Source organism: Papaver somniferum, chromosome 7, assembly GCF_003573695.1.
Source record: "Papaver somniferum cultivar HN1 chromosome 7, ASM357369v1, whole genome shotgun sequence".
NCBI classification, from domain to species: domain Eukaryota; kingdom Viridiplantae; phylum Streptophyta; class Magnoliopsida; order Ranunculales; family Papaveraceae; genus Papaver; species Papaver somniferum.
This window is the reverse complement of record NC_039364.1, coordinates 191353869-191363651: the sequence shown is the minus strand read 5'-3', so window position 1 is coordinate 191363651 and position 9783 is coordinate 191353869. Positions and strand designations below refer to the sequence as shown.

The window sequence follows — 9783 nt, the reverse complement described above, 5'->3', positions numbered from 1 at the left end:
TAAAAACATAATTGTGAAGTTGTCATGATCATAATAATATGATCATAATATTAGGGAATTAGACTATGAAGTATAACGCTTATCTTTTGAACTTCGTAGATATGACATCAACGTAATCTTGTATATATTGTTATGATTATGAGAATGGGTTATGATGTTTTGATCCTAGGAAACAATGTTTTGCATTTGTTTAACAGGAAGTACATTCATGAACTTGTTTTATGAATCGAAAGGGAAATCGTTAGGCTTATTGGTCTGGATATTCATTGCAAATATTTGGATGACCAATATGTGTGAGATGGTAGAACCGATCTTAACTTATGAAAAGCTATGAAGATTACCTTCAAATAGCTCCGGGTACTTTTCTCTCACGTCGGACTCGAGCTCCCAGGTAGCGTCTTCAAGAGTATGTTGTTGCCGCACCACTTTGACCATCTTAATAGTTTTTTCAACGTAACTTGTATCGTCGTTCAGCTGCAAGTCTCTCCACTCAATAACATGTGATGGGTCTGTGTTGTATCTCCGTAGCATAGATACATGGAACACGTTATGCACATCCGCCAACTGTGGAGGAAAAGCTAAGCGATACACGACTTCACAAACATTTTCGAGAATCTCAAAAGGTCCAATATAACGAGGAGACAACTTACTTTTCTTCCGAAATACCTTGATGTCGGGTCTTCGACCGTCTTACAAGAAGACGATTCTCCAATTTGAAAGTGGTCTTCGTTCTCAAGTTGTCATAACTCTTGTCTTGACTTCGTGTTGTTTTCAATCGTTCTTGGAGGATCTTTATCTCTGTGGTAGTTTCGTGAATCCCTTTAGGACCCACTACGCTCTGTTCACACAGTGTTTCGGGTGTCCTGCATTTCCGTATAAAGTCTCGTACGATGGCATACCAATGCTAAACTGGTAACCGTTGTTATATGCACACTCTAATAGAGGTAGTTGTAAACTCAGGTTTTCCTTGAAGTCAATCGCACTAGATCGCAGCATGTCTTCTAATATCTTAGTGGACCGTTATGATTGACCGACTGTTTGATGATAGAAAGCAGCGGCTTGCTGGGAAATACCCCAAAACTAAAACTTGGATGTGGATAACTGGTCTTTCTCTAACCGATTGATGAAGAAATATGAAGAAGTCCGGTGTGTCATGTCAGTCTTTCAAATATACAAGCTACATATATGTTACGATGTCTAGGCATACCGAAAGAAAACGAACTGACCTGGTTAATCCACTAACGGTCACACAACGACTATCATTTCCTTTTTGAACCTTGGGCATCCTCTTCTAAATATATAGCGACAAAATCCCAATCTCATTACCATTCATCTATTGATAATGATTGTAACGGTCATCTTGTTCATTGTTGCTCGGCTTTGACTTATGGACATGCAAGACATCTTGATACAGTTAGAGAAACGTTTTTCCTTATACCCCTCTATCAAAATTGGCGGTTAGATAGCAGTTCAGGATACACTCTTGTACTAACATAACTCCCTCTGATATGAAAATCCCATGCCATAATCAGTTCAAATCAGAAAATCGAAGTCGTTCAAATGCGTAATGCTCATTGACAATATAGAGATAGCAATAAAAAAAAATAGCACGGAGAAGGTTGTTCGTAAAATAGCGTCAAAGACGAACTAAATGGAAAGCAGGTTGGAGAATTCTGTTTGTTTCAACTTAAAATTTATGGTAGCTGCAAACATGTCCATATATATATATGTAAGTAATCAAAATAAAACTTTTGAACTTTAACCACAAGTTTAAAGTAAGCAGCAATGTGGAAGGACATTAATGTTTACACATTAAATCCGTACATCAAGTACAAAGAAAATAAAAACATTCAAATAATTGATACAAGCCCCACTCAACTAGACAAAAGTTTTATACGAAAGGTTCATTCGTGCAATGCATTTAAATGGAAGAGCACCTCGACACGGAATCAAGTGAACTATATATTATATATTTTTCTCCAAAACACCACGAACATTTCATAGAGTACAGAAGTTTGAAACACAATTTTTTTTTTATGGCAGAAGTGGAGGTGATATTCTCTAGTCGGACTAGAGAAGTTATAAGCCAAAATTCATTTTCCATTAAAACAAGGCAATGGTAAATTATAAAAAAAAAAAAAAAAATTAAATAACACTAACCGTGCTAAAATAGCTTTTTATTTTTCCCTTTATCTGGGTGTGAGAGGTGATTAAGATATGAGGAAAAATACTACTCTCATCAGTAGCTTGCACCAAGTCAAAATGGAGGTCAATTTAAAGTGATGTACTTAATTAACGATAATATTGGTAAACAAAGTAGTAAACTCTGTAAAAGACTAGGTTTGTTAAGATTTGAGAATATCAATACCAAAAAGAACCTTGATTTTGAGACCAACGCACCTAGAAAACATGTTAAATAAAATTCTGTAAAAAATCAAAGGCAGGTGTAAGTACAAACAAAGTTGCAAATTAAAGTCACCATTCAAACTAGATTAGAAGATATAGGTCACATAAAACACCAAGTTCTCAACACAGAACCACATGGAAGGAAACTAGGGCTGTTTTAGAGATTTGATGAATCAATTTTAAATCAAGTAGGAGAACCATGTAAATATGCAACTAGTACTTCATTGTCTTTAAAGAGACCATAGATTGCAGTTTACCAAAACGAAAACGCAATTGTGACAGTGAAGAGAAACCCCCTACCACAATGCAAGCCTAAACCTTTTCTCCGCCGGTACTTTCGTAATACCAAACTCCTTTATATCTATGAACCACTTCTCTGGTTCTCGAGAATCTTCCTTCCTACTAAAAACTCAGTCGTTTCCTACAACTTTCTGTAATTTCTTCATGTCTACAGCAGTACTCAACTGCTTGCGGTCTCTAACGGCGACGAAAATAGTTAACAGAACCTACCAGATGCTCTAGGTCGTTTTTAAGGCATTCCGTTCACTTGCTGAGAACCATTTTCTTTCACACGGAGCTTGAGGCCACATATTTCCCACACCGCGACATCTTCAAAACAGTACAAATGTCAGATTCACAAATTTTTAGTAATGTACATTACTAACACACAAAATGATATGTATATCACAGTGTCTGGATAGAATTCCCAATCCCCAAAACCAAAGCGACTCTTTTAAAAAACGATACTTTCCAGGAAAAGCTCAACCATCATGTTTCAAAGTTTAGAGTTGCATAAGAAAACAAGATACGTTAACAAGAACAAAAACGAATTTCTTAGAAAACTGAAACAGATTTCAAATACGAGACATCAACATATAGTTCTTAAACAAGCAAAGTATAGGAAAGAATTAATTTTTTTTTAATTTTTTTTTAATTTTTTTTTAATTTTTTTTTAAAAATAGATCATTTCAGAAAATAAAACAAACAAACACAGTCCCGGTAAGTCGGAACCTCTGCTCTGATACCAACTGTAACGGACTAGTGAATTTTCCCTCCTAATTGGCTGGTCTTCAACCCATTAGCAAGGCAAAACCCACCAATCCGTCACACTCGATGTGTAAAACGATACATAAACAGAAAAAAATTATATAAGAAGAAAATAGTGAATAACATTAGCGTTATGAAAGTTAGAAATGAGATATGCTTAGAAACGACTTTAACAGGGACACAGTTTAGGAACGACTTTAAGGTACTTAAATGGAAGTGCATAACAAAGAGAACAAGATATGCTAAAACAGTAGAGAAAACATAAACATTTTATACCATGATCCAACGCATCAAATTAATCAAGTTCAAGAGTTTAAAAAAATAAATAAATTAAACAAGCACTTAATAACGCATAAGTGAGTATGCCTGCAGTACATAGATATCTGAAAACAAATGGGATTCAAAAGCACTGTTGCAACACCCAAGACCAGACCCATTATATACCAAACCGGAAAGTTTTCAGTTGCAGACCATATAAAGATCATTTACAAGACCCCAATGATAACAACAAAATGTACAAAAAGCCATAGGATCAAGGCAAATAAACTAAACACCCAGGTACCTGTGATATACACATCAATACGTAATAGAAAACTAACTTTCATAACGCTTATGTTTCCGTAAGCTCTTCCCGGATTACTGCTCCAACTTCTCTTCATACTCTGAGAGGTGAAAAACAAAACAAAGCGGATGAGCGAATGCCCAGTAGGGGTATACGTAAAAATGTAGTGTCGGCACGAAACATGGATAAATAGACATGAACAGTTAAATATAGATAAAAATGTGTCAAACACGATGCCTTAAACACAATTTTCAAATTCATATCCAAGTGAAGAACTGCAATTTAATTACATCACTCTACTAATTATAAGGCCAGTGCCGACGTCAGGGTAGTTCTGGTCACCAGCCACCGTTTTCAGAACGGTCTTCTGGGTAGCCACCGAGGTGGTGGGGTGCCCCAGTGGGCCTGACAGTTCCAAAGTAGAGTCTATCTAGCTTCTTACTATGCTTGTTCATAAGAAGGAAGACTCACAAAAACGTTACAGTAGGCAACTATACTTCATAAAATAAGTAGATCATCCAAACGGTTGAATACAGTGGGTCATTTCCCAAAGTCTTGACAAGAACTCAATATTTAACAGCAAGTGGGTAGTTCATAACCAGAAATAATGCTAATACAGTGAATAAGCAATGACCCAAACCTTTGGATAAATAAATTCAAGAGCATTAATAGGAAAACAAATGATACTGCAATGATCACATGTTCAGAAATTCGATAATCCAACCAATTCAAGTCAGTTCTAATTACCTAGAAATTAACAGTGAAATTAAAATGCAAGCACTGTATGCAAGTAAGTACAGTTGATTCAAGTTAAGATAGAAGGGAACTAAAAACTACCATCTAGTTATGTAAACAAGAATTTTAGAAAGAAGACTTAAATTAGAGTCTTAAGACAAAACATTGAGCTGAAATTTGTGGGTTTCAGTGAAATACAAAATCCATGAGAAAAATGTTCAAATCCTTGGATAATGATGGAGTTAAATCAACAGCGTAAAGAATTCGTTTGAAATAGACCATGATCGCAAATTGAATTGTCATGGGCAGTTTTCAAATATCCTCACGGAAACATAGTCATCAAGATTTTAAAAAAAAAAATGGAAAGATCAATTTATCAGACAGTTCAAGTTGCATCAAAGTTTTGAAAACGTAGCTCATTGGATCATTTTCTCAAACAGAAAATATGCTACTTGCAAAATGCAATACAATACTAGATTTAAGTTGGGAATAAAACTTGTATAACTGCAAAAACACTTTAAATCTTCACAAACCATTTATACCATTTGAAATTGCCCAGTTTTCTGTAAGCAAGAGAACGCATGAGAAGATATGAGATTTCAAGCAAATTTTATTGTACAAAAATCTCTAAATAGACATAAATAAATTTGGAGGTAGATCATGGTCAAAATTTGTTAGATTCACGATTAACAAACCTTTCAAAACTATTTTTCTGATCCATATGAATCATTAGAAAACATGCCAGTGCATGCAAGTTAAGAGAAGAGTAAAAGAAAAACACATCAACTAAAATAGAATTTCAAGAGCAAAGAAAGCAAGATGAAACCCCATTTATGTACAAGTACATGACATCAAAAACTGATAAGCATAAACAACGAAATTAAGAGAATGAGAACCCCTACCTCTGTAGAAGACAAATTCACTTGGAACAGAGAGTTGGTTGAACTTGAATTCGAATCCAAAATCCCGAAATTTTCCCCTTAATTTCTACCGATAGTTTAAGTAAGAAAAATTGATAGAAACGGGGGAAGAAAGCTATGGTTGGAAGAACAGAAGACAAGAGATGTGTTTTTCTCTTAAACTGGGTTGGAAAAATAAAAAGAAAAGACTCAAAAGTCCCTAGCTGTTCAAGTCCGACGCGTGCCTTTCATGCTCAAAGCATCTAGTTTCTTCTTAGCATCTACTTACTTATGCTCATTAATGCTGCTGAGGGATGACTACTTAACTAAACAAACAACCATATGGATTTGGGTTAGAGCTCAAAGCCCAAGCAAAATATTTGTGTTGTTATATTTGATCTTGCATCTTCTATCGTACGAGTACAATCTTTGATTGGCTTGATATCGTGAGAGTTTTCTGATAGGCAAGATAAATAAGTCACAAACATCTTCGTCTCACTGTTTGTGATTCCTCGACGTCCTCTTGTGTATTCAAGTAAGATTGTTAAGAGGTGATTGATTAATCTATGTTGTTCTTCCGGAATATAAGACCGGATTATCAATTGGTTCCTGTTCACCTTGATTTCATATCTTAAGACGGAACAAAAACCTAGGGTTTTTCTGTGGGAGACAGATTTATCCTTTGATAGACTTTTCTGTGTGAGACAGATTTGTTTATTATCAAGTCTGTGATTTTGGGTTGCGGCAACTCTTGGTTGTGGGTGAGATCAGCTAAGGGAATCAAGTGCGCAGTATCCTGCTGGGATCAGAGGCGTAGGAGTACAACTGTACCTTGAATTAGTGGGAGATTGATTGGGGTTCAACTATAGTCCAGTCTGAAGCTAACTTGGAGTAGGCTAGTGTCTGTAGCGGCTTAATACAGTGTGTATTCAATCTGGACTAGGTCCCGGGGTTTTTCTGCATTTGCGGTTTCCTCGTTAACAAAATTTCTGGTGTCTGTGTCATTTCATTTTCCGCATTATATTGTTTATCTTCATAATTGAAATAATACAGATAGTGTGTTAAAGTTTAATCGATTAGAGATCCGACCTTGTGGTTGTTGATTTCATTGATTAACACTTGGAAATTGGTCTTTGGTACCGTCCAAGTTATTCCTTGTATTTGATAAAGACTCGCTATTATTTTTAGCTTGAGTAAAAATCAAATCAAGAGAGAGATATTAACTCCTTGAGATACTTTTATCTAGATTGAGTTTGACTGTCTAGTTGATTCTCTAGCAAAGTATTTCGGAGTTAGTCCATACAGATTGCTAAGCGAAAGATTGGGTAGTGTTGTTAGACCCCCGCTTTTTCAATTGGTATCAGAGCAGGCAAACACGTTTAAGACCTTACAAGTTTGTGTTTGTTGCGATCTGACTCTATGGAAAGTAGTGTTATCTCAATAAATGCACCACCAGATCTAGGGATTTCAGAATTCTCTTCCATGACTGATTTAATAAAATCTGTAGAAGAAATTCTATCTAAACCTCCACCAGGTTTAAAATCCCTTGAAGTGTTTTCAGGGCTTGAAAAGATGCTTGAGAGCTTATCTCTTAATGTTGAGTTATACCTCCAGAAAGGGCAAGAATCTCTTGACATGCTAAATCAAGTTATGATGAATAATATTCATGTGGAGGTTGATATTGATTTACTAATCAGTGAGAGCAATGCTCCTCCTCTGCGTAATCCAATTAGTTGTGATAAACTAAACGAATTACAAGAGGAGTTTAAATCTCAGTCATCTGAGTGTATCACCTCAAAGCATGAATTGATTCGTTGCTCAATTCCTGATACTTCCTATCAAGATAGTAGTATTGACTTATTTTATGAAGAAGTACTAAAAACTATCTGCAGAAACTGTTTTTTATATGTTGGAAAACAAGAAATCAGAAATACAAATATTTTTGGGTTCTCTTGAAGTTCTTTGATAGACTTATAAAAACAGTTCCTTGGGTGTTTCTCAACACTACAAGATTTAAGAGTTGTTGGAAAGAAACTCTTTCTTGGTGCCATGGTGAGCAAGACATTGTTCACCTCAACACAACTTGTTTGTGTTGAAAGTGCATTCTCACCAAGAAATGCCCTGCTTTGTATACGGTGAGGAAGAATTGGGGCACACAAATTATGTTCGGTAAGGCGGTAGAATTCGATTGGATTCATCTAAAAAGGTATGTCTATAAACTTGAGCAAGATTTGTACTTTTATTTGCTTAGAATACTTATAATAATCTTGCTTATCGTTCATTTCTACCTAACTTGATCTGTGTTTAAGGTTCTTAAATGTCTAGGTTTGAAAATAATAGTTCGGGATGTTTGGACTACATGGTACACATACCAAGTATGCATAACAGCATTCAAAATCAAAATCCAGGGGTTTAAGTTCGCAAACCCGTATGCATACTTGACATCGATATTCGGTAAACTTGTTTTGGCAATAACCTCTTCATCCGAACTCGGATTTACCTCATTCTTTTTGCATTCTCTTCCTTATTGAATTCCCTTCAAAATGGAGATGAGAATTGTTGAATTTGGATGAGTTAATATTGGTCTTTTTCTTGTCTCTTGTTTTTTAGTGTTTGCTCCGTTTCGTTGCACTTGTTCTATTCTCTTGGACTTGGGCAATGGGATTCTTGGAGAAATCCTATTCTAAGCTATTTTTTGGCTGTTACAAGAGTGATGTTGGTGAATCAGAAAGAAGGAAGTTCGAGAATGGGTAGTAGTTCACATTGCTATATATTCTTGAGTGTTCACAATCATCTAATGTGAACTATGGTGCATAGTCGTCAATGACTTTGTATGTTCTTCTTTGTTAAGAAAATCTTTTTATACGCTTTTGTTAACCACTCTTGGTATAAATCCATGCGAAAAAGATTGATTCTACCTTTTAAAGGCAAAGACTGTTATTGCAGTATTAATCTTTATGATTTTGTGATATTGCAATTGTTTATGGGATATGTATTGTTTGCATCCGTGAACTATGAGTGTCCCATACCTTGTCAAAAGTAAAGTCTTTCGTATGTCGATATGCATGTATTGATAAAGGAATGAATAGACTTTTGACAATTACAAAAGGTATGCCCATGCAGTCATTTATTTGATGGAAAATAGGATAAAATCTTTTGTGTGACAAGGATAAAGTCTATTATGTCATTATGCATATAGTGGTGGAAAGATAGAATAGATCCTTGTATGTATTCCACGGTATTGATCTTCATTGATCCATTCTTTTTGTATTACCGTGAAGGCTCCATTATGTGTCTTATGTTGATCACGATACAACTAAGTCGATTATTCTTATTGGTTTTGTTGGTTGTTCCATAAGATGCTATATGTTGAGCATTATGAACTAAACTAATCATCTTGGGTTGTTATTTAGTTATTTTTTCCGAAAGTCTTCTTTTGTCGAGCAAAACTTTTGACAATTAAATTGATTACCTTCGTGATTAGTTTGGTTGTTTGTATTCCAATTAGATTAATTATGGGTTCTCTTGTAATTAATCTAGCTGAGTTTTCATATATTCCACAAGTTCTTGTGTTGAGTATATGAACGGCTATAACTATGTTCTATTGGTTGATGTAGTCTTATATTCCGTAAGGTTTTCCTTATGTTGAGTATGTGAACGATTAAGTTAGTCATCTCTGTATGATTACCTTAGTCGTAGCTTCGTAAGTTTACTTATGTTGAGCACAATCAATTAAATTGATCACTTTTGTGGTTTGATTTAGTTGTGTATTCCAATTAAATTAATCATGGGTTACTTGTGATTAATTTGATTGAGTTTTGGATATGGAAAATCGTTTTCCCATGGTTTTTGGTGTCTAATTAAAAATCCTTATTTTCTTTCGAAATTAAGGTCGCTCTTGTTGTTCTCTCGGGAATGACATCAAATGGGGGAAAGTTCTTTTGAACTTGTGCTTAATGGTAATATCTTGCGGCGTGTGCGGCTGTGGAATTTTATAGGGGTTATCTTGTATCTTAAAACTCCTTGATGAATGCATTTAGCTTCGGCTTTATGATTGCATCTAAATTAAGTTGGTATGTATTTTTCTCTTTTAGTCTATGAAACGTCTCTTCTCGGAAATTTCATTAGGAACCC

The 9783-nt window shown here is 35.2% G+C and overlaps 1 long non-coding RNA gene across 1 annotated transcript; it reads right to left on the bottom strand.

Annotated features, from left to right (window-relative positions):
* Window positions 1–2462: 2462 nt before the first annotated feature.
* Window positions 2463–5824, bottom strand: LOC113299256. The gene is made up of 3 exons (XR_003334753.1): window positions 5653–5824; window positions 4016–4115; window positions 2463–3015 (listed from the first exon to the last, which is right to left on the bottom strand). It is a non-coding gene; the product is annotated as an uncharacterized LOC113299256 (long non-coding RNA).
* Between the last annotated feature and the right edge of the window lie 3959 nt (window positions 5825–9783).